The 24394-nt window shown below is 49.2% G+C and overlaps 1 protein-coding gene across 1 annotated transcript in view; it reads right to left on the reverse strand.

Annotated features, from left to right (window-relative positions):
- Window positions 1-24394, reverse strand: part of LOC134922728 (cytochrome P450 3A12-like) — a 157445-nt gene that overhangs the window by 115198 nt on the left and 17853 nt on the right. The gene's annotated exons all lie outside the window — the stretch shown is intronic.

The raw sequence follows: 24394 nt of genomic DNA on the forward strand, positions 1-24394 counted from the left end.
GGGTTCTGATGGCGAGTACGGATTTGTAGGATCTCAGGAGCAGCATATCACTCTAGTAAAGGCTGGTATCAGTAAGCGATCTGGTAGTCAAGGAGCTCTGAGGCAATGTGAAGGGTTATTGTCTGATGAATATTGTATATGTAAGCATTGCGAAAACATAGTCGAAGATGGGTACATCCAGAGATGTCAGTCAAATAGTAATATCGACATTGGCCAACATCCTTTGAGTGATTACCACTCATTAGTGGGTACAGTCTTAAACCAAACAGAATGCTGGGTGTGCTCACAGGTACCTCAAGGACAGAGTAAGTCAGGATTAGTGCCAAACCCTTTAACGGTAGATGAGGTACTCGAATTACGGGGTGGGAGACCGGTGGACAAGAAATTCAATATATCTAGGCCCCCTAGCTTGAAACACCACCAGTACCACGTAAATAGGTCACTGTTGTGTTTTAATGTGTCCAATTTCCAAAAAACAGGAAATTGGGAAGTGACATATAATAACCAGACAATGACCTTTTCACACAGAGCTGATAAGATACCTATCGACTCCGAACTTGTACGTAAGATAGCCACAAGTGGAAAGTACTTTCGGTATAGATATACACGTGGGATCAAAACCATGTGGGTTGGAAAAGTGTCGCAGGGGTATTGTGCCCACATCATCCAGCCTGATACTTGTACTGAGCAAATGAGAGAACTAGGGATTGGTTTCTTTATAAAGAAGATATGTGATATGGTGTTGATGCATTTTGTCCCTTATGTTCTCCCAGATGATGCCTATTTCATATTAGAGATGTGCACTTGAAATTTTTCGGGTTTTGTGTTTTGGTTTTGGGTTCGGTTCCGCGGCCGTGTTTTGGGTTCGACCGCGTTTTGGCAAAACCTCACCGAATTTTTTTTGTCGGATTCGGGTGTGTTTTGGATTCGGGTGTTTTTTTCAAAAAACACAAAAAAACAGCTTAAATCATAGAATTTGGGGGTCATTTTGACCCCAAAGTATTATTAACCTCAAAAACCATAATTTCCACTCATTTTCAGTCTATTCTGAACACCTCACACCTCACAATATTATTTTTAGTCCTAAAATTTGCACCGAGGTCGCTGGATGACTAAGCTAAGCGACCCTAGTGGCCGACACAAACACCTGGCCCATCTAGGAGTGTCACTGCAGTGTCACGCAGGATGGCCCTTCCAAAAAACACTCCCCAAACAGAACATGACGCAAAGAAAAAAAGAGGCGCAATGAGGTAGCTGTGTGAGTAAGCTAAGCGACCCTAGTGGCCTACACAAACACCTGGCCCATCTAGGAGTGTCACTGCAGTGTCACGCAGGATGGCCCTTCAAAACAATACTCCCCAAACAGCACATGACGCAAAGAAAAATTAAAGAAAAAAGAGGTGCAAGATGGAATTGTCCTTGGGCCCTCCCACCCACCCTTATGTTGTATAAACAGGACATGCACACTTTAACCAACCCATCATTTCAGTGACAGGGTTTGCCACACGACTGTGACTGAAATGACGGGTTGGTTTGGACCCCCACCAAAAAAGAAGCAATGAATCTCTCCTTGCACAAACTGGCTCTACAGAGGCAAGATGTCCACCTCATCATCATCCTCCGATGTATCACCGTGTACATCCCCCTCCTCACAGATTATCAATTCGTCCCCACTGGAATCCACCATCTCAGCTCCCTGTGTACTTTGTGGAGGCAATTGCTGCTGGTCAATGTCTCCACGGAGGAATTGATTATAATTCATTTTAATGAACATCATCTTCTCCACATTTTCTGGAAGTAACCTCGTACGCCGATTGCTGACAAGGTGAGCGGCGGCACTAAACACTCTTTCGGAGTACACACTTGTGGGAAGGCAACTTAGGTAGAATAAAGCCAGTTTGTGCAAGGGCCTCCAAATTGCCTCTTTTTCCTGCCAGTATAAGTACGGACTGTCTGACGTGCCTACTTGGATGCGGTCACTCATATAATCCTCCACCATTCTTTCAATGGGGAGAGAATCATATGCAGTGACAATAGACGACATGTCCGTAATCGTTGGCAGGTCCTTCAGTCCGGACCAGATGTCAGCATCAGCAGTCGCTCCAGACTGCCCTGCATCACCGCCAGCGGGTGGGCTCGGAATTCTGAGCCTTTTCCTCGCACCCCCAGTTGCGGGAGAATGTGAAGGAGGAGATGTTGACAGGTCGCGTTCCGCTTGACTTGACAATTTTGTCACCAGCAGGTCTTTGAACCCCAGCAGACTTGTGTCTGCCGGAAAGAGAGATCCAAGGTAGGTTTTAAATCTAGGATCGAGCACGGTGGCCAAAATGTAGTGATCTGATTTCAACAGATTGACCACCCGTGAATCCTTGTTAAGCGAATTAAGGGCTCCATCCACAAGTCCCACATGCCTAGCGGAATCGCTCCGTGTTAGCTCCTCCTTCAATGTCTCCAGCTTCTTCTGCAAAAGCCTGATGAGGGGAATGACCTGACTCAGGCTGGCAGTGTCTGAACTGACTTCACGTGTGGCAAGTTCAAAGGGCAGCAGAACCTTGCACAACGTTGAAATCATTCTCCACTGCGCTTGAGACAGGTGCATTCCACCTCCTATATCGTGCTCAATTGTATAGGCTTGAATGGCCTTTTGCTGCTCCTCCAACCTCTGAAGCATATATAGGGTTGAATTCCACCTCGTTACCACTTCTTGCTTCAGATGATGGCAGGGCAGGTTCAGGCGTTTTTGGTGGTGCTCCAGTCTTCTGTACGTGGTGCCTGTACGCCGAAAGTGTCCCGCAATTCTTCTGGCCACCGACAGCATCTCTTGCACGCCCCTCTCGTTTTTTAAAAAATTCTGCACCACCAAATTCAAGGTATGTGCAAAACATGGGACGTGCTGGAATTTGCCCATATTTAATGCACACACAATATTGCTGGCGTTGTCCGATGCCACAAATCCACAGGAGAGTCCAATTGGGGTAAGCCATTCCGCAATGATCTTCCTCAGTTGCCGTAAGAGGTTTTCAGCTGTGTGCGTATTCTGGAAACCGGTGATACAAAGCGTAGCCTGCCTAGGAAAGAGTTGGCGTTTGCGAGATGCTGCTACTGGTGCCGCCGCTGCTGTTCTTGCGGCGGGAGTCCATACATCTACCCAGTGGGCTGTCACAGTCATATAGTCCTGACCCTGCCCTGCTCCACTTGTCCACATGTCCGTGGTTAAGTGGACATTGGGTACAACTGCATTTTTTAGGACACTGGTGAGTCTTTTTCTGACGTCCGTGTACATTCTCGGTATCGCCTGCCTAGAGAAGTGGAACCTAGATGGTATTTGGTAACGGGGGCACACTACCTCAAGAAATTGTCTAGTTCCCTGTGAACTAACGGCGGATACCGGACGCACGTCTAACACCAACATAGTTGTCAAGGCCTCAGTTATCCGCTTTGCAACAGGATGACTGCTGTGATATTTCATCTTCCTCGCAAAGGACTGTTGGACAGTCAATTGCTTGGTGGAAGTAGTAAAAGTGGTCTTCCGACTTCCCCTCTGGGATGACCATCGACTCCCAGCAGCAACAACAGCAGCGCCAGCAGCAGTAGGCGTTACACGCAAGGATGCATCGGAGGAATCCCAGGCAGGAGAGGACTCGTCAGAATTGCCAGTGACATGGCCTGCAGGACTATTGGCATTCCTGGGGAAGGAGGAAATTGACACTGAGGGAGTTGGTGGGGTGGTTTGCGTGAGCTTGGTTACAAGAGGAAGGGATTTACTGGTCAGTGGACTGCTTCCGCTGTCGCCCAAAGTTTTTGAACTTGTCACTGACTTATTATGAATGCGCTGCAGGTGACGTATAAGGGAGGATGTTCCGAGGTGGTTAACGTCCTTACCCCTACTTATTACAGCTTGACAAAGGCAACACACGGCTTGACAAATGTTGTCCGCATTTCTGTTGAAATACTTCCACACCGAAGAGCTGATTTTTTTGGTATTTTGACCAGGCATGTCAATGGCCATATTCCTCCCACGGACAACAGGTGTCTCCCCGGGTGCCTGACTTAAACAAACCACCTCACCATCAGAATCCTCCTTGTCAATTTCCTCCCCAGCGCCAGCAACACCCATATCCTCCTCATCCTGGTGTACTTCAACACTGACATCTTCAATCTGACTATCAGGAACTGGACTGCGGGTGCTCCTTCCAGCACTTGCAGGGGGCGTGCAAATGGTGGAAGGCGCATGCTCTTCCCGTCCAGTGTTGGGAAGGTCAGGCATCGCAACCGACACAATTGGACTCTCCTTGTGGATTTGGGATTTCGAAGAACGCACAGTTCTTTGCTGTGCTTTTGCCAGCTTGAGTCTTTTCATTTTTCTAGCGAGAGGCTGAGTGCTTCCATCCTCATGTGAAGCTGAACCACTAGCCATGAACATAGGCCAGGGCCTCAGCCGTTCCTTGCCACTCCGTATGGTAAATGGCATATTGGCAAGTTTACGCTTCTCTTCCGACGATTTTATTTTAGATTTTTGAGTCCTTTTTTTACTGATATTTGGTGTTTTGGATTTTACATGCTCTGTACTATGACATTGGGCATCGGCCTTGGCAGACGACGTTGCTGGCATTTCATCGTCTCGGCCATGACTAGTGGCAGCAGCTTCAGCACGAGGTGGAAGTGGATCTTGATCTTTCCCTATTTTTGGAACCTCAACATTTTTGTTCTCCATATTTTCATAGGCACAACTAAAAGGCACCTCAGGTAAACAATGGAGATGGATGGATACTAGTATACTTATGGATGACGAGCGACTGCCGACACAGAGGTAGCTACAGCCGTGGACTACCGTACTGTGTCTGCTGCTAATATAGACTGGATGATAATGAGATAAAATTAAAATATATATATATATCACACTAGTACTGCAGCCGGACAGGTATATATTATGTAATGACGGACCTGCTGGACACTGTCTGTCAGCACTGCAGACTCCTAAAGTAAGCTACTAGTATCAAGAAGATAGAAAAAAAAAAAAAAACACGGGTAGGTGGTATACAATTATGGATGGACGAGCGACTGCCGACACAGAGGTAGCTACAGCCGTGGACTACCGTACTGTGTCTGCTGCTAATATAGACTGGATGATAATGAGATAAAATTAAAATATATATATATATCACACTAGTACTGCAGCCGGACAGGTATATATTATGTAATGACGGACCTGCTGGACACTGTCTGTCAGCACTGCAGACTCCTAAAGTAAGCTACTAGTATCAAGAAGATAGAAAAAAAAAGGTGGTATACAATTATGGATGGACGAGCGACTGCCGACACAGAGGTAGCTACAGCCGTGGACTACCGTACTGTGTCTGCTGCTAATATAGACTGGATGATAATGAGATAAAATTAAAATATATATATATATCACACTAGTACTGCAGCCGGACAGGTATATATTATGTAATGACGGACCTGCTGGACACTGTCTGCAGAATGCGTTTATAAAAACACCACACGACGAGTGTTTAACTTTTTCAGGCAGACAATCACAATATACTGGTGGTCAGCAGACAATCACAATACTGGTGGTCAGTGGTCACTGGTCAGTCACACTGGCAGTGGCACTCTGGCAGCAAAAGTGTGCACTGTACTTAAATGTACTCCTGCTATAACTGCTCCCCAGTCTCCCCCACAATTAAGCTGTGTGAGCAGTGAGCACTCAGCAGTCAGATAATGATATACAGTATATGATGCAGCACACTGGGCTGAGCACAGATATGGTATGTGTGACTGTGTCACACTGTGTATCGTTTTTTTTCAGGCAGAGAACGGATTAATTAAACTGGTGGCACTGGTCACTGGTCACACTATCAGCAGCAAGTAGTACTCCTCCTATATGCTCCCCAAAATTTGTGTCTCTCTCTAGTACTCTAGTCACTCTAAACGGAGAGGACGCCAGCCACGTCCTCTCCCTATCAATCTCAATGCACGTGTGAAAATGGCGGCGACGCGCGGCTCCTTATATAGAATCCGAGTCTCGCGATAGAATCCGAGCCTCGCTAGAATCCGACAGCGGGATGATGACGTTCGGGCGCGCTCGGGTTAACCGAGCAAGGCTGGAAGATCCGAGTCGCTCGGACCCGTGTAAAAAAACCTGAAGTTCGGGCGGGTTCGGATTCCGAGGAACCGAACCCGCTCATCTCTATTTCATATGTGGGAGGAAAGCGTACAAGTGGCGTACTCCGAGTTCCAAAGGGTTATGTTATATTGGGAGAGTACTACCAGAGGTCATGACCATAGCACACGACAAAATGAAAGACATTCACTGCAATGCTCAGACTCCTTACACTCATACCCATTATAAATGTTAGGTGCGGCGGTCCGCGGCGCCGCTCAGACTGCTTCCAAGCGACACTCACGGCCGCCGCACCTCCCTCGCTGCCTGCCCGGCGCCTAGCAATGCTAGGATGCTGGGCGTCCACAGCCGCCGGGTCCATGACAACGGGGACGCCATTGGCGGACCGCACTCCCCGTTGCCGGATAAAACTTGATTAGTTGTTTGTGCAGCAGGGCAGCTGCACTACAACTATTAATTAGGGTCTGGGGGCTGGTATTGCTGGCCCTCCTGTCATTGGCCAGCAGGGTCTTTTTATGGGAGCCAGCACATTGCAGCCTCGCCGGTGATAGCTTCCTGTATGCTGTTCCTGCCTTGCAAAGTTAGTTCCTAGTCTGCTGTTATCTGGTCGATTCTGCTCCCTGTGGTCCTGAGTCCTGGAGTTCTTAAGCCGGTCCTGGGAATCCTTCCAGTCCGAGTTAACCTGTTGCAGTCATCTTGGGGTTCTCTCCCGGTTTCGTGAGTAGCGGCTTCTGCAGCGTGTTGCGGCCTAGGCCGCTTAGTCCTTGTGTTTGTTTTGTTCTGGTGTTTTTGCGGAGGTTTCCGCTCTCACTGTCCTCCCCGGTACACGATGGTGCCGTGTGGGGTGTGGACAGTGGTATCTTTTGTTGTTCTTTTCCTTTGGCGGCGTGCCGCGCATATATGTAATTTTAGGGTTGTTAGTAGCCCCTAGCCTTCTGTTTGCTTTAGTTAGAGGTCCCCTTGTTATTATCCTGTCTTGGTTCACGCCTTGTCTTACACTAAGACCTGGGGGCATCGGAGTTGGGCAGACCTAATCCGCCCTTCAAACGCGGCTGCCGTGGGCCCAAGAAACCATAGTCACGCAGGCGTGAACTGACCACATGGGTGAAACAATGGAGGTAGGCTGCTAGGGGCTATTTCCATACCTTACCTTATTTCAGCATCACGTTCTGGTGCTCTGGACTCACTACACAACATCTCTCTTGTTCTGAGCACCAGGAACGTAACATTATCACCGGCCCAAAAAAGAATAAAACGTTATTTGTAATTGGTTGGCCTTGAAATTCGGCCTCATGAATCCGGCAGTATTAGGACCGAATACCAGCCAGCTTTTGGCCAATCAGATTCAGGAACTCACTCAGATGGTTCAGGATCTTACTATTCGGGTGAGATCACAGGAAGATCTTTTGCGAGCCTCCCCGAGTATGATTCCTGAACCAAAGATGCATCTTCTTGACCATTTTTCGGGTAACCGAAAGGATTTTTTTTAATTTTAAGGAAGCTTGTAAACTTTATTTTCGTTTAAGGCCCCGATCCTCTGGTACTGAGTCTCAACGGGTCGGGATTGTGATGTCTTTACTACAAGGCGATCCGCAAACCTGGGCTTTTGGGCTAAAAGCCGATGACGCAGCCTTGCTATCTGTAGATGCCTTTTTTAAGTCTTTAGGCCTTTTGTATGACGACCCTGATAGGGAAGCGTCGGCTGAGAGCCACCTGCGTGCACTTAAACAGGGGAAAAATCCCGCAGAGGCGTATTGTACCGAATTTCGCCGTTGGTCGAACGACTGTGGCTGGAACGATCCGGCCCTGCGCAGTCAGTTTCGCCTCGGTTTGTCCGAAGTTATCAAAGACAGTCTCCTTCAGTACCCCGCTCCAGAGACTTTAGATAAACTCATGGAGCTTGCTATTAAAATTGATCGTCGTCTCCGAGAGCGGAGGGCTGAAAGGGGAGCTAATTTCAGGCCCAGTCCATGTGTGTATACTTTCCCTGAGGACGTAGAGGAGCCCATGCAAATGGGTCTCTCCCGGCTGTCCCAGAGGAAAGAGCCAGAAGGCTAAATTCTGGGCTCTGTCTGTATTGTAGTGGCTAGGGATATGTTGCGCGTAATTGCCCAAATAAACAGGGAAACGCTCTAACCAAGGCCCTCATTCCGAGTTGTTCACTCGCTAGCTGCTTTTAGCAGCATTGCACACGCTAAGCCGCCGCCCTCTGGGAGTGTATCTTAGCTTAGCAGAATTGCGAACGAAAGATTCGCAAAATTGCGAATAGAAATTTCTTAGCAGTTTCTGAGTAGCTCGACACTTACTCTGCCACTGCGATCAGTTCAGTCAGTTTCGTTCCTGGTTTGACGTCACAAACACACCCAGCGTTCGCCCAGGCACTCCCCCGTTTCTCCAGCCACTCCCGCGTTTTTCCCAGAAACGGCAGCGTTTTTTCACACACACCCATAAAACGGCCAGGGTCCGCCCAGAAACACCCACTTCTTGTCAATCACACTCCGATCACCAGAACAAAGAAAAATCCTCGTAATGCTGTGAGTAAAATACCTAACTTTTGAGTAAAATAACTAAGCGCATGCGCTCTGCGATCCATGCGCATGCGCAGTAAGCGACTAATCGCAATATAGAGAAAATCGGCAACGAGCGAACAACTCGGAATGAGGTCCCAAGTGAATTGTGAGGGGGTTCACTTGGGTCTGCAATTAATCTCCTCTAACAATTCCTTATTAATTCCTGTAAAAATTTCCTTTGGTAGTCTCACTTCGTTGGTGTCGGCCTTCATTGACAGCGGAGCTGCAGGAAATTTTATGGATCTTGTTTGGGCTCAGGCTTTGGGCATTCCGCACACACCTTTAGATAAACGTATCACTATGCACGGCCTGGACGGTGGTCCACTTTCTAATGGGGTAATTACTCACCGCATACCTCCAGTACAACTGACTGTGGGGGCCCTACATTCGGAGAAAATCGAGTTCTATCTTACCCATTGTCCGGCTGTTCCCATTGTCTTAGGTCACCCCTGGCTTGCCTTTCATAATCCCACCATAGATTGGCGGTCTGGGGAGATTTCCCGATGGGATTCCTTTTGTGTTGAGGAGTGTATTTCGTGTCCAGTCCGGGTCGCGGCTGTCATTCCAGAACTTATTCCTTTGCAATATCGAGATTTTGTCGATGTTTTTTCCAAAGGTAATGCGGATATCCTGCCTCCTCATCGGTCCTATGACTGCGCCATTGACCTAGTTCCCGGTGCCTCTCTGCCCAAAGGGAGACTATATGCCCTGTCTGGCCCGGAAACTACGGCAATGAATGATTATGTACAGGAGAGCTTGAAGAAGGGCTTTATTAGGCCCTCAAAATCTCCATTGAGCGCAGGATTCTTTTTTGTTGAGAAAAAAGATGGGTTGCTCAGACCATGTATTGATTATCGGGCGTTGAATAAAATTTCCGTAAAAAATACCTACCCCTTGCCATTGATTTCGGTACTATTTGATCAGCTCCGTACTGCCGTTATCTTTTCCAAAATCGATCTTAGAGGGGCTTACAACCTCATCTGAATAAAATCTGGGAATGAGTGGAAGACGGCTTTCAGCACACAGTCGGGACATTATGAATACCTGGTAATGCCATTTGGTCTGTCTAATGCTCCTGCTGTATTTCAGGATCTCATTAACGATGTCCTTCGCGACTTTCTAGGACAGTTCGTAGTCGTTTATTTAGACGACATTTTGATTTACTCAGAGTCCTCTGAACAACATATAACCCATGTGCGATTGGTCCTTCAGAGGTTACGGGAAAATCATTTGTATGCCAAACTGGAGAAATGTGATTTCCACATCACAGAAGTGTCTTTCCTGGGGTATATTATTTCTCCAAAGGGCTTTTTCATGGAACCAAAAAAACTCCAGGCAATCCTAAATTGGGCACAACCCACGAACTTAAAGGCAATCCAGCGCTTTTTAGGGTTTGCAAATTATTATAGGCCTTTTATTCATACCTTCTCAGATTTGGTTGCTCCTATTGTGGCGTTGACTAAAAAAGGAGCGGACCCTTCCAATTGGTCGCCTCAAGCCAAGTCTGCCTTCCTGGCCCTGAAACATGCCTTTGTCTCAGCTCCAGTACTCAGACACCCTAACCCGGATCTCCCCTTTATTGTCGAGGTAGATGCCTCAGAGGTTGGAGTGGGGGCTATCCTTTCTCAGGAAGACCCGGAGTCTCGGGAATTACACCCATGTGCCTTCATGTCCAGAAAATTCTCCTCCGCAGAATCCAACTATGATGTTGGTAATCGAGAATTGTTGGCAGTTAAATGGGCTTTCGAGGAGTGGAGGCACTGGCTGGAAGGAGCAAAGCATACCATTACTGTGTTCACTGACCACAAGAACCTGCAGTATATTGAGTCAGCTAAACGGCTTAATGCTCGACAGGCACGTTGGGCGCTGTTTTTTACTCGATTCAGGTTTATCATCACCTTCAGGCCCGGTTCCAAGAATACGAAGGCCGATGCCCTGTCACGTTGTTTTCTTCCGGTTCACAATAACCACCCGGCTACTACCCCCATAGTCTCATCGTCTGTCATCCGTGCTGGCCTCACACAGTTTTTATTTACACAGCTAGTCCAGCTTCAGCAGCAGGCTCCCAATGTCACTCCTACGCAGGGGTGTATCTAGGGGTCCGAGCGCCCCTGGCAAAGTAAGGGACTGGCGCCCCCCCAGAGAGAGCACTGCAGGCCAGTGGCAGTTGCAGTGGTGGGGCTGCAGTGGAGACGGAATTTGAAATAAGGAGCCACAGAATGTGATTCTGTGAGGAGACCTGCACAACATGCACTGTGTGGGGTAATGAGGACCGAGTTTGAGAATCTGTGCTCTAGACCACAGGTTCTCAAACTCGGTCCTCAGGACCCCGCACAGTGCATGTTTTGCAGGTCTCCTCAAAGAATCACAATTGAAATAATGAGCTCCACATGTGGACCTTTAAAAATGTGTCAGTGAGTAATTAATACACCTGTGCACCTGCTGGGTTACCTGCAAAACATGCACTGTGTGGGGTCCTGAGGACCGAGTTTGAGAACCTCTGCTCTAGACCACTGGTTCCCAAACTCGGTCCTCAAGGATTCCTAACAGTTCATGTTTTCCAGGTCACCCGGCAGGTGTACTGTGTATGACCAACTGTCACGTTTTAAAAATCCATAAGTGACCTGGAAAACGAGAATCGTTAGGGGTCCTTTAGGACTGAGTTTGGGAACCACAGCAGTCTAGACCATACCTCCCAACTTTGTCCCATCGGCAAGAGGGACACACGCGCGGGTCCCCGAAAAGGCTGCGTGGCTTCGCGGAGGACCCGCGATCGCGAGCCACGCCCCCGTTTTCATCACTGAGGGGGCATGCCCAGCGCTCTGTGAGCTGCTGGCATGCCCCCTCTCCCTCTGTCTGCACTGAATAGACGCTGTGCGCATGCGAACAGCGTCTATTCACCACTGCTCTGCTAAGCAGGGCAGCGAAAGACGGAGCCTCCCAACTGCCCCCCCCCCCCCCCCCACCGTGGGACACTGCGGCCCGCGGGTGGGACAGCGGGACAGTCCCCAAAAAACGGGACTGTCCCGCGAAAATCGGGACAGTTGGGAGGTATGGTCTAGACCAGGCTTGTCCAACCCGCGGCCCGCGGGCCGCATGCGGCCCAAGTCGGCTAGTAATGCGGCCCAGGAGCAGCGCTGCAGCAGAGGTTTTTTTTTTTTTTGAGTACGGACACCACATGTGAGGCTGAGCCGGCCCCAGCAGGCTGTCAGCACATCCTGATTGGATTGCTGCTGCTGGGACCAGCACCAGCTCACGCCCTCTCCGCTGTCAGTCATAGTGTAGCCCTCCTCCGCTGCATAGCGGCACACGTGACTGAGCAGCGCGAGAGTAGAGGAGCCCAGCGGAGAAGTTGGTTGTACAAGAACACGTGGAGCGGCGGACGGAGACGGAGGCAGCGCTGCAGGAGCGGTAAGTATGTGTCTGTGCGTGTGTGTGTGTTTTTTTACAGCTACAAGGGGCACAGTACAAGGGCGCAGCTACAAGGGGCACAGTACAAGGGGGCAGCTACAGGGCCACAACTACAAGGGGCACAGTACAAGGGGGCAGCTACAAGGGGCACAGTACAAGGGGGCAGCAACAGGGCCACAACTACAAGGGGCACAGTACAAGGGGGCAGCTACAAGGGGCACAGTACAAGGGGGCAGCTACAGGGCCACAACTACAAGGGGCACAGTACAAGGGGGCAGCTACAGGGCCACAACTACAAGGGGCACAGTACAAGGGGACAGCTACAGGGCCACAACTACAAGGGGCACAACTACAAGGGGCACAGCTACAGGGGCACAGTACAAGGGGGCAGCTACAGGGCCACAACTACAAGGGGCACAACTAGAAGGGGCACAGTACAAGGGGCACAGCTACAGGGGCACAACTACAAGGGGCACAGTACAAGGGGGCAGCTACAGGGCCACAACTACAAGGGGCACAACTAGAAGGGGCACAGTACAATGGGCACAGCTACAGGGGCACAGCTACAAGGGGCACAGTACAAGGGGGCAGCTACAAGGGGCACAGTACAAAGGGGCAGCTACAGGGCCACAACTACAAGGGGCACAGTACAAGGGGGCAGCTACAAGGGGCACAGTACAAGGGCGCAGCTACAAGGGGCACAGTACAAGGGGGCAGCTACAGGGCCACAACTACAAGGGGCACAGTACAAGGGGGCAGCTACAAGGGGCACAGTACAAGGGGCAGCTACAGGGCCACAACTACAAGGGGCACAGTACAAGGGGGCAGCTACAAGGGGCACTGTACAAGGGGGCAGCTACAGGGCCACAACTACAAGGGGCACAGTACAAGGGGGCAGCTACAAGGGGCACAGTACAAGGGTGCAGCTACAGGGCCACAACTTCAAGGGGCACAGTACAAGGGGGCAGCTACAGGGTCACAACTACAAGGGGCACAGTACAAGGGGCACAGCTACAGGGGCACAACTACAAGGGGCACAGTACAAGGGGGCAGCTACAGGGCCACAACTACAAGGGGCACAACTAGAAGGGGCACAGTACAAGGGGCACAGCTACAGGGGCACAACTACAAGGGGCACAGTACAAGGGGGCAGCTACAAGGGGCACAGTACAAGGGGGCAGCTACAAGGGGTACAGTACAAGGGGGCAGCTACAGGGGCACAACTACAAGGGGCGCAGTACAAGGGGGCAGCTACAAGGGGCACAGTACAAGGGGGCAGCTACAGGGCCACAACTACAAGGGGCACAGTACAAGGGGCAGCTACAAGGGGCACAGTACAAGGGGGCAGCTACAGGGCCACAACTACAAGGGGCACAGTACAAGGGGGCAGCTACAGGGGCACAACTACAAGGGGCGCAGTACAAGGGGGCAGCTACAAGGGGCACAGTACAAGGGGGCAGCTACAAGGGGCACAGTACAAGGGGGCAGCTACATGGGCACAACTATAAGGGGCACAGCTACAGGGGCACAACTACAAGGGGCACAGTACAAGGGGCACAGCTACAGGGGCACAACTACAAGGGGCACAGTACAAGGGGGCAGCTACAAGGGGCACAGTACAAGGGGGCAGCTACAGGGGCACAACTACAAGGGGCGCAGCTATAGTGGCACAGCTACAAGGGGCGCAGCTACAGGGGCACAACTACAAGGGACGCAGCTACAGGGGCACAGCTACTAGGGGCACAGTACAAGGAGCGCAGCTACAGGGGCACAACTACAAGGGGTACAACTACAAGGGGCACAGTACAAGGGGCGCAGCTACAGGGGCACAACTACAAGGGGCACAGTACAAGGGGCGCAGCTACAGGGGCACAACTACAAGGGGCGCAGCTATAGTGGCACAGCTACAAGGGGCGAAGCTACAGGGGCACAACTACAAGGGATGCAGCTACAGGGGCACAGCTACAAGTAAGTTTAATATGTTAACTATGTTTTCTATGGTTTTTTTGGATGATCAGGTATCGTTACTGTTGTTTTATTTTATGTGCGGCCCAAACCAAATTTTCATCTTCTAATGTGGCCCAGGGAAGGTAAAAGGTTGGACACCCCTGGTCTAGACAGAGTAGAGAGCCTAAGAACTGTAAAGCACCAGGGAAAGTAGCAATTGACAAACTATATAGGAAGAAGAGATACTGTAGAAATACTGGGAAAAAAAGTAAAACAAAGGGGAAAGTGGGCAAAGTATACTGAAAGAGACACAAATATGGGGGGGTCTGGTAGTGAGTGGTAGATTAGGCAAAAATGCTTTAAGCAGCCTTAGGGGGACATTTACTAAGCAGTGATAAGAGCGGAGAAGTTGCCCCATCAACCAATCAGCAGCTCTGTATAATTTTATAGTATGCAAATTATAGATGTTACTTCAGTGCTGATTGGTTGCCATGGGTAACTTCTCCACTGGCTCACTTCTCCGCTCTTATCACTGCTTAGTAAATGTCCCCCTTAGTACTGAGTTTGGAAAATGGTGCTAGCATTGTAGTGTCGACATAGTAACTGTTGACTTGCTGACTACAATCGACAACCCAGTAATAGTATAACAGCTGTAACTATCTCCCTCTGCCAGTCATTACTTAGGATGAAGGAGGTGGGTGCAATTACATTTTGGGGAGGATCAGTGAAATGTGGCAGCTCAACCTGCGAACATATCACGCACTGGAAAAATGACGTACTGTACAGATCTCCCTTCTTAATCATCCGGTCTTAAAAGCAATATGCTTTTTAAAGTTTTAGATAAAATAAGATTTTACTCACCGGCAATTCTATTTCTCGTAGTCCGTAGTGGATGCTGGGGACTCCGTAAGGACCATGGGGAATAGCGGCTCCGCAGGAGACTGGGCACAACTAAGAAAGATTTAGGACTACCTGGTGTGCACTGGCTCTTCCCCCTATGACCCTCCTCCAGACCTCAGTTAGGATACTGTGCCCGGAAGAGCTGACACAATAAGGAAGGATTTTGAATCCCGGGTAAGACTCATACCAGCCACACCAATCACACCGTATAACTCGTGATACTATACCCAGTTAACAGTATGAAATATAACTGAGCCTCTCAACAGATGGCTCAACAATAACCCTTTAGTTAGGCAATAACTATATACAAGTATTGCAGACAATCCGCACTTGGGATGGGCGCCCAGCATCCACTACGGACTACGAGAAATAGAATTATCGGTAAGTAAATTCTTATTTTCTCTGACGTCCTAAGTGGATGCTGGGACTCCGTAAGGACCATGGGGATTATACTAAAGCTCCCAAACGGGCGGGAGAGTGCGGATGACTCTGCAGCACCGAATGAGCAAACTCTAGGTCCTCCTCAGCCAGGGTATCAAACTTGTAGACTCTTGCAAAAATGTTTGAACCCGACCAAGTAGCAGCTCGGCAAAGTTGTAAAGCCGAGACCCCTCGGGCAGCCGCCCAAGAAGAGCCCACTTTCCTCGTGGAATGGGCTTTTACAGATTTAGGATGCGGCAGTCCAGCCGCAGAATGTGCAAGTTGAATCGTGCTACAGATCCAGCGAGCAATAGTCTGCTTAGAAGCAGGAGCACCCAGCTTGTTGGGTGCATACAGGATAAATAGCGAGTCAGTTTTCCTGACTCCAGCCGTCCTGGAAATATATACTTTTCAGGGCCCTGATGTAAACAAACCCATAGTCTGTTGTACATATTTCAACACTGACTACGTCCAGTAACTTGGAATCCTCCAAGTCCCAAGTAGCCGCAGGCACCACAATAGGTTGGTTCACATGAAAAACTGATACCACCTTAGGAAGGAATTGGGAACGAGTCCTCAATTCCGCCTTATCCATATAAAATACAGATAAGGGCTTTTGTATGACAAAGCCGCCAATTCTGATACACGCCTGGCCGACGCCAAGGCCCACAGCATGACCACTTTCCACGTGAGGTATTGTAGCTCCACGGATTTAAGTGGCTCAACCCAATGCGACTTCAGGAAATCCAACACTACGTTGAGATACCACGGTGCCACTTGAGGCACAAACGGGGGCTGACTATGCAGCACTCCCTTAACAAAAGTCTGAACTTCAGGCAGTGAAGCCAGTTCTATTTTGGAAGAAAATCGATAGAGACGAAATCTGGACCTTAATGGAACCCAATTTTAGGCCATATAGTCACCTCTGACTGTTTGAAGTGCAGAAATCGACCTAGCTGAAATTCCTCCTTTGGGGCCTTCCTGGCCTCACAGCACGCAACATATTTCCGCCATATGCGGTGATAATGGTTTGCGTTCACTTCTTTCCTAGCTTTAAATAGCGTAGGGATAACTTCCTCCGGAATGCCCTTTTCAGGATCCGGCGTTCAACCGCCATGCCGTCAAACGCAGCCGCGGTACGTCTTGGAACAGACAGGCCCCCTGCTGCAGCAGGTCCTGTCTGAGCGGCAGAGGCCATGGGTCCTCTGAGATCCTTTCTTGGAGTTCTGGGTACCAAGCTCTTCTTGGCCAACTTGGAACAATGAGTATAGTTCTTACTCCTCTCCTTCTTATTATTCTCATTACCCTGGGTAAGAGAGGCAGAGAAGGGAACACATACACCGACTGGTACACCCACGGTGTTACCTGAGCGTCCACAGCTATCGCCAGAGGGTCCCTTGACCTGGCACAATATCTTTGTAGCTTTTTGTTGAGGCGGGACGCCATCATGTCCACCTGTGGCCTTTCCCAACGGTGTACAATCATTTGGAAGACTTCTGGATGAAGTCCCCACTCTCCCGGGTGGAGGTCGTGTCTTATGAGAAAGTCTGCTTCTCAGTTGTCCACTCCGGGAATGAACACTGCTGACAGTGCTAACACATGATTTTCCGCCCATCTGAGAATCCTTGTGGCTTCTACCATCGCCATCCTGCTTCTTGTGCCGCCCTGTCGGTTTACATGAGCGACCGCCGTGATGTTGTCTGACTGGATCAGCACCGGCCGGTGTTGAAGCAGGGGTCTAGCCTGACTTAGGGCATTGTAAATGGCCCTTAGTTCCAGAATATTTATGTGTAGGGAAGTCTCCTGACTTTTCCATAGCCTTGGAAGTTTCTTCCCTGTGTGACTGCCCCCCAGCCTCGTAGGCTGGCATCCGTGGTCACCAGGACCCAGTCCTGTATGTCGAATCTGCGGCCCCCTAGAAGATGAGCACTCTGCAGCCACCACAACAGCGACACCCTGGCCCTTGGAGACAGGGTTATCCGCCGATGCATCTGAAGATGCGACCCGGACCACTTGTCTAACAGATCCCACTGGAAGATCCTTGCATGGGACCTGGCGAATGGAATTTCTTCGTAAGAAGCTACCATCTTTCCCAGGGTTCGCGTGCATTGATGCACCGACACCTGTATTTGTATTAGGAGGTCTCTGTCTAGAGACGACAACTCCTTGGACTTCTCCTCCGGGAGAAACCCTTTTTATCCTGTTCTGTGTCCAGAACCATACCAAGGAACAGTAGACGCGTCGTAGGAACCAGCTGCGACTTTGGAATATTCAGAATCCAGCCGTGCTGTTGTAGCACTTCCCGAGATAGTGCTACTCCGACGAACAACTGCTCCCTGGACCTCGCCTTTATAAGGAGATCGTCCAAGTACGGGATAATTATTTCGGCCATTACCTTGGTAAATACCTAGGTGCCGGGGACAGACCAACGGCAACGTCTGGAATTGGTAATGACAATCCTGTACCACAATTTTGAGGTACTCCTGGTGAAGAGGGTAAATAGGGACATGCAGGTAAGCATCCTTGATGTCCAGTGATACCATGAAATTCTCCAGGCTTGCAATAATCGCCCTGAGCGATTCCATTTTGAACTTGAACCTTCGTATATAAGTGTTCAAGGATTTCAATTTTAGAAAGGGTCTCACCGAACCGTCTGGTTTCGGTACCACAACATTTTGGAATAGTAACCCCGGCCTTGTTGAAGTAGGGGTACCTTGATTTCACCTGCTGGAAGTACAGCTTGTGAATTGCCGCCAGTACTACCTTTCTCCGAGGGCAGCAGGCAAGGCTGATGTGAGGTAACGGCGAGGGGGAGTCGCCTCGAACTCCAGCCTGTATCCCTGTGATACTATTTGCAGAACCTAGGGATCCACCTGTGGGCAAGCTCACTGGTCCCTGAAGTTCCCGAGACGCGCCCCCACCGCACCTGTCTCCACCTGTGGAGCCCCAGCGTCATGCGGTGGACTCAAAGGAAGCGGGGGAAGATTTTTGATCCTGGGAACTGGCAGTCTGGTGCAGCTTTTTCCTTCTTTCTAGGAGCTCAGGAGAGCCCCTAGTGTGCATCCAGCTCAGCCGGGCACAAGATTCTAACTGAGTTCTGGAGGAGGGTCATAGTGGGAGGAGCCAGTGCACACCAGGTAGTCCTAAAGCTTTCTTTAGTTGTGCCCAGTTTCCTACGGAGCCGCTATTCCCCATGGTCCTTACGGAGTCCCAGCATCCACTTAGGACGTCAGAGAAAGCTTATTAACATTGCCATGCTATAGATGCTGGGTGATGTAGTTCTTCTTGTCAAAACACCTAATTATAAACACAGCCCTGCCCCCCCCCCCTCCTTCCCGGAAACTCTCAGAAATACACATTACCTTTATACTCACAAATCTATCCCCCTCCACTGACAACTCTCTCCACTCCCACACTGACAACTCCGTCACACCAATCCCCCCTTCCTCCCCTCCACACTGACAGCTCTCTCATACACATGCCCCTCTTCACATACTGACAATTCTCTCACCCCATCCCCCCCTTCCCACCCACACTAACAACACACATACACAAATCCCCCCTTCCTCCCCTGCTGACCAACAATTCCCTCACACACATCCATCGGCCACCACCCCATACACATCTCTCTCACCCCCTTCCCACCCACACTAACAGCACAAATACACAAATCCCCTCTCCCATAGTCCATACAGATAGCTGCCACAAACTTCTTGGGACATGGGCTCACCATTGTGTCTCACAGGAGGATGTCCATCAGCATCCAGCCAAAGTCTCTCCGCCCGCGGCGCGGTGTTACTCCTTGCAGGCACCTCCAGTAATCCTCCTCCCAGCGCTGCCGTGGTGAGCATGGGCCTGTGGATCTCTGTCTGCAGGGGGCGGGGCTAATTCCTTTCAAAGTGACAGAGGAGGGAGGTGCAGGAGCTGAGAGGAGTTTTATGCTGTAGCAGAAACGGCTGCAGCCAGCACTTCATTCGGGAGTCCCGCTTGTAATTTGTGCAAACCTGATGGCGCCACTCTGTGCCCAACCGGACTTCAGCGTTCTAGCCCTTGGCCACAGGTGGCACCTCCGGGCAGCGCCCCCCTCCTGCTGGCGCCCCTGGCGAGTGCCATCCTGGCCAAGGGGTAGATACGCCCCTGCTCCTACGGATCGTCTCTTCGTCCCTGAATTTCTGAGAGGCACTGTTCTAGCTGAGTTTCATGATAATAAGGCTTCTGGTCATCCGGGTATCACTAAAACCTTGGAGTTAATCTCTTGCTCAGTGTGGTGGCCTAATCTTTCTAAAGACGTAAGGGAATTTGTCCGTTCCTGTCAGGTTTGTGCTCAGCACAAGGTATCCCGATCGTTGCCGGTCGGGCAACTCATGCCTCTAGCCATTTCTCTCAGGTCGTGGTCACATATTTCCATGGATTTTGTGGTGGACCTTCCTCTTTCAGCTGGATTCCGGGTCATTTGGGTGGTAGTAGACCGTTTTAGTAAGATGGCCCACTTCATTGCTCTTCCCCCGATTACCCTCCGCTCAAGTGTTGGCAGTTTTGTTTCTCCGCCATGTCTTCAGGCTCCATGGTTTACCCATGGATATTGTCTCTGATCGGGGACCACAATTCATTGCCCGTTTCTGGAAATGTTTTTGTGCCTCATTAAATATGAAACTCTCTTTAACATCTGGGTACCATCCACAGTCTAATGGACAAACTGAACGTGTTAATCAGTCATTAAAACAGTATTTATGGCTTTATTCGGCCAAACTTCAGAATGATTGTTCTGAATTTCTTCCTTTGGCTGAGTTTGCCTATAATAACTCTTGTCATTCTTCCACCAAGGAGTCTCCATTCTTTTCGGTCCTGGGCTTTCATCCTAGAGCCAATTCTTTTTACCCTCATTTTCCAGTCTCTTCGTTGACCTTAACTTCCCGTCTCAGAATGATTTGGAAAAAGGTGCACCTTGCCCTTAAGAAGGCTGCCTTCCGATAAAAAAAATTTTCGGATGGGTTCCGAAGCCCGTGCACTTTTAAGGTGGGAGATAAGGTGTGGTTGTCAACCCGCAACATCAAGCTCCGACAACCCTCGGCTAGATTGGGACCCAAATTTATTGGACCGTTTCTTATCGTAAAGAAAGTCAATCCAGTTGCTTTTCGGCTACGCTTGCCTAAATCACTCAAAATTGGCAACACTTTTCACTGTTCCCTTCTGAAGCAATTTATTTCTTCCAGGAGATTCCCTCGGAAGACTTCCCAGGGTAGACCTCCGGTGGATGTTCAGGGGCAACAAGAGTTCCTGGTGGAGAAGGTTTTAGATTCAAAAGTTTCTCGGGGCCGGCTTTATTTTTTGGTTCACTGGAAAGGCTATGGCCCGGTCCTGGATAACAATTTACATGCCCCTAAATTTAAGAGATTATTCTTTCAGGAATTTCCTCAGAAACCCGGCTTTAAGTGTTCTTTAACCCCTCCTCAAGCGGGGGTACTGTTAGGTGCGGCGGTCCGCGGCGCCGCTCAGACTGCTTCCGAGAGACGCTCACGGCCGCCGCACCTCCCTCGCTGCCCGCCGGCGCCTAGCAATGCTAGGACGCCGGGCGTCCACAGCCGCCAGGCGTCCACAGCCGGCGGGTCCATGGCAACTGGGACGCCATAAGCGAACCGCGTTCCCCATTGCCAGATAAAACTTGATTAGTTGTTCGTGCAGCAGGGCAGCTGCACGACAACTATTAATTAGGGTCTGGGGGCTGGTATTGGCTGGCCCTCCTGTCATTGGCCAGCAGGGTCTTTTTATGGGAGCCAGCACATTGCAGCCTCGTCGGTGATAGCTTCCTGTATGCTGTTCCTGCCTTGCAAAGTTAGTTCCTAGTCTGCTGTTATCTGGTCGATCCTGCTCCCGTGGTCCTGAGTCCTGGAGTTCTTAAGCCAGTCCTGGGAATCCTTCCAGTCCGAGTTAACCTGTTGCAGTCATCTTGGGGTTCTCTCCCGGTTTCGTGAGTAGCGGCTTCTGCCGCGTGTTGCGGCCTAGGCCGCTTAGTCCTTGTGTTTGTTTTGTACTGGTGTTTTTGCGGAGGTTTCCGCTCTCACTGTCCTCCCCGGTACACGACGATGCCGTGTGGGGTGTGGACAGTGGTATCTTTTGTTGTTCTTTTCCTTTGGCGGTGTGCCATATGCATATATGTAATTTTAGGGTTGTTAGTAGCCCCTAGCCTTCTGTTTGCTTTAGTTAGAGGTCCCCTTGTTATTATCCTGTCTCGGTTCATGCCTTGTCTCACACTAAGACCTGGGGGCATCGGAGTTGGACAGACCTAATCCGCCCTTCAAACGCGGCTGCCGTGGGCCCAAGAAACCATAGTCACGCAGGCGTGAACTGACCACACGGGTGAAACAATGGAGGTAGGCTGCTAGGGGCTATTTCCATACCTTACCTTATTTCAGCGTCACGTTCTGGTGCTCTGGACTCACTACACAACATCTCTCTTGTTCTGAGCACCAGGAACGTAACAATAAACATATCATCAAGAGACACCTCATAGATAGGACAGAGCACGCAGCCTCTGATTTGATCCATGAATCCACCGGGATTCAGTTCCTTCTCGCATTAGATATCACCCGTACTGCCAGAGGAACTATAAATTATAAGTACATCCATGCGCTGGCGAACTTGATAGATAATATCACCGAGATGTATGATGACACCTTCAGGTATACGGGTAGGGAGTTACAAGCCTACAAGAAGGAGCTGATCCAGCACAGGATGGTCCTTAATTATGTTACGGCTGTGACAGGTGGGTACTGTGTTACCCTGGCAACTCAATATGGTGTGAAGTGCTGTACGTATATTACGAATAGCACTGACGATCCCACGGAGATCATTGATCAAAACATGGACGAGATCTTGCAGTTAAAGTGGGAGTTCAGGAGGAAACACAACCTTACCTTGACGGCTGTGGGTAATGAACTGACCGGCTGGGTCTCATGGTTGAACCCACGCAAATGGTTCTCAGGGCTAGGAGAGTGGGCGCAAAATGTAATTGTGAATGTGGGAAAGTTTCTTCTTTGTGTTTTGGGTGTCATCATAATTATTGGTCTGATATTCAGGTGTGTTCGAATTTTGACGCAGCGCAAACACAGCACAAATTTGATGAGTCTAAGGAGCGAGGACGTTGTTACAGCAGCAGATTTGATTTATGACCCATCTGTAGATAGAGTGTTATGATAAAGATTGCAAATTAATTTCATGGCCTGTTTCTTTCACCATTTCTCTCTGTTTCCCCCTCTACCCAGAAGCTTCCTACCGGAAAAGATGTCAACCATACCCAAATTTATGTGAATGTAGATTTTTATGTGTCTTGCCTTCATCTCTGCAATCCTCAGTTAATAGCACACATAGCCGATAAACGTTATCTACATGTAGTAGCATACACATACGTTTCCCCCTCCATGTATCATCAGATAAATGTGCTCCCCATTTGTTGGTATAAGAAGCCGAAAAGGTGAGGGTTAAAAGCCCTTGCCCGAAAAGAGCTCGGTAGTGTTTGTTTGCCCATGTAGAGACCCTTAATACGGGATGAGAAGGATTTAATGTATACTTTGCAATACCTCTAAGCTTACTTAGAACATATACGGCACAATGATACATGCCCCTCAGACATTAATTCATACATACATGCTTTTACTATCCCACTAGGCTACACTTTTTCCCACCTACAACTCTCCCCCGGTCATCCAAATTTTGTATATAATGTATAGATAATATTTTCAGTTTATTAGTTAAGTGTGGCAGTTATTGATGACTGCCAAAGGGTGGACTGTCCAAGTCGAAAATATTATAGCCACACGTATCACGTACAAACACCACACAGATGGCCTCCGTGCGGGTGCTTGTTCTGCCATGCATGCGCATGCTCGCAAATTACGTATAATCACTCACTCGGTCCTGCGTATTACCGCATGGTATGAGTAAATACGGTAGCATACGCATTTGCATGGAAAAGCCACAAAGACATATCTCATATTTAATCCACATAGTACATAATTTACACATAGCATTGCACCACACCAGCAAGTTACATGTGCTTGAAAGGTATAACAACAGAGGGATTCGACTTTACAGGATAAGAGGGGACAGAATTAGGTTAGGAGGTGGTGTTTGGGATCCAGCTGTACAGTATTTTAAGAGCAATATTCCGGTAGCAGTTTGCAGAAGATAGCACGCTCCTGCGCATAGCTATGCGCAGGAACAGAATATAAATATTAACTATTTACTGTACTCTTGATATTCGGCGGGAACCCAGAGGAGAACAACTGCAAGTGCACCTGGACCAGGCATCACCCACCTATTCAAACCGACCTATGACCCCTCCTGCACTGTAAATGACCAGCCCTTTGACCTATAGGTGGAGAGATTACAGTTCCCATTGTTTCATGATTTGGACTAATGTATAAAAGCTATGCCTCCTGGCCAGTCATACGCATTCTCTGAAGGTCATCTATCCAGATTGACTGAGGACCGGGACCGGGTGACACAGGCGAACAAACGTATGTATCCATTGATTGTAGCCTTTTCTCTTAAGTGATTGTATTTCTTGTTGTACCCCTTTTCTAAGTAAATAACTGTTGCTGGGTTGGATCTGCAACATTGCGCATACAATTGGTGTCGCATTCCTTTTCCTGTTAGGGGTTATAGAGTGTATTCCGCCACATGTGTCGCTACTCTGTGCTAACAGCGTGACGGCGTGCGCACGCAACGTGTACGCATTTGATAGGGGTTACACACACACACACACACACACACACACACACGCTTAACGGTCGCAATGGCCTGAACATCTGTGTATTTAAAGTATTGCTTTTCTTCCTGAAAGTTAAACAGACTTCACACTTTCTACTCTAGGTCACTAAGCAAACCAATAGTGAAAACACAATCCAAATTCATAAACAGTCCATAGAGGTATATTTATAAAAAATAAAAAAAAATGCTATGTACAGACCCAAACTTTAAAGTTTTATTATATTTATAGATATCTTGTACATTACACTTCATT

The sequence above is a fragment of the Pseudophryne corroboree genome, chromosome 1, assembly GCF_028390025.1.
Source record: "Pseudophryne corroboree isolate aPseCor3 chromosome 1, aPseCor3.hap2, whole genome shotgun sequence".
Lineage (NCBI taxonomy): Eukaryota > Metazoa > Chordata > Amphibia > Anura > Myobatrachidae > Pseudophryne > Pseudophryne corroboree.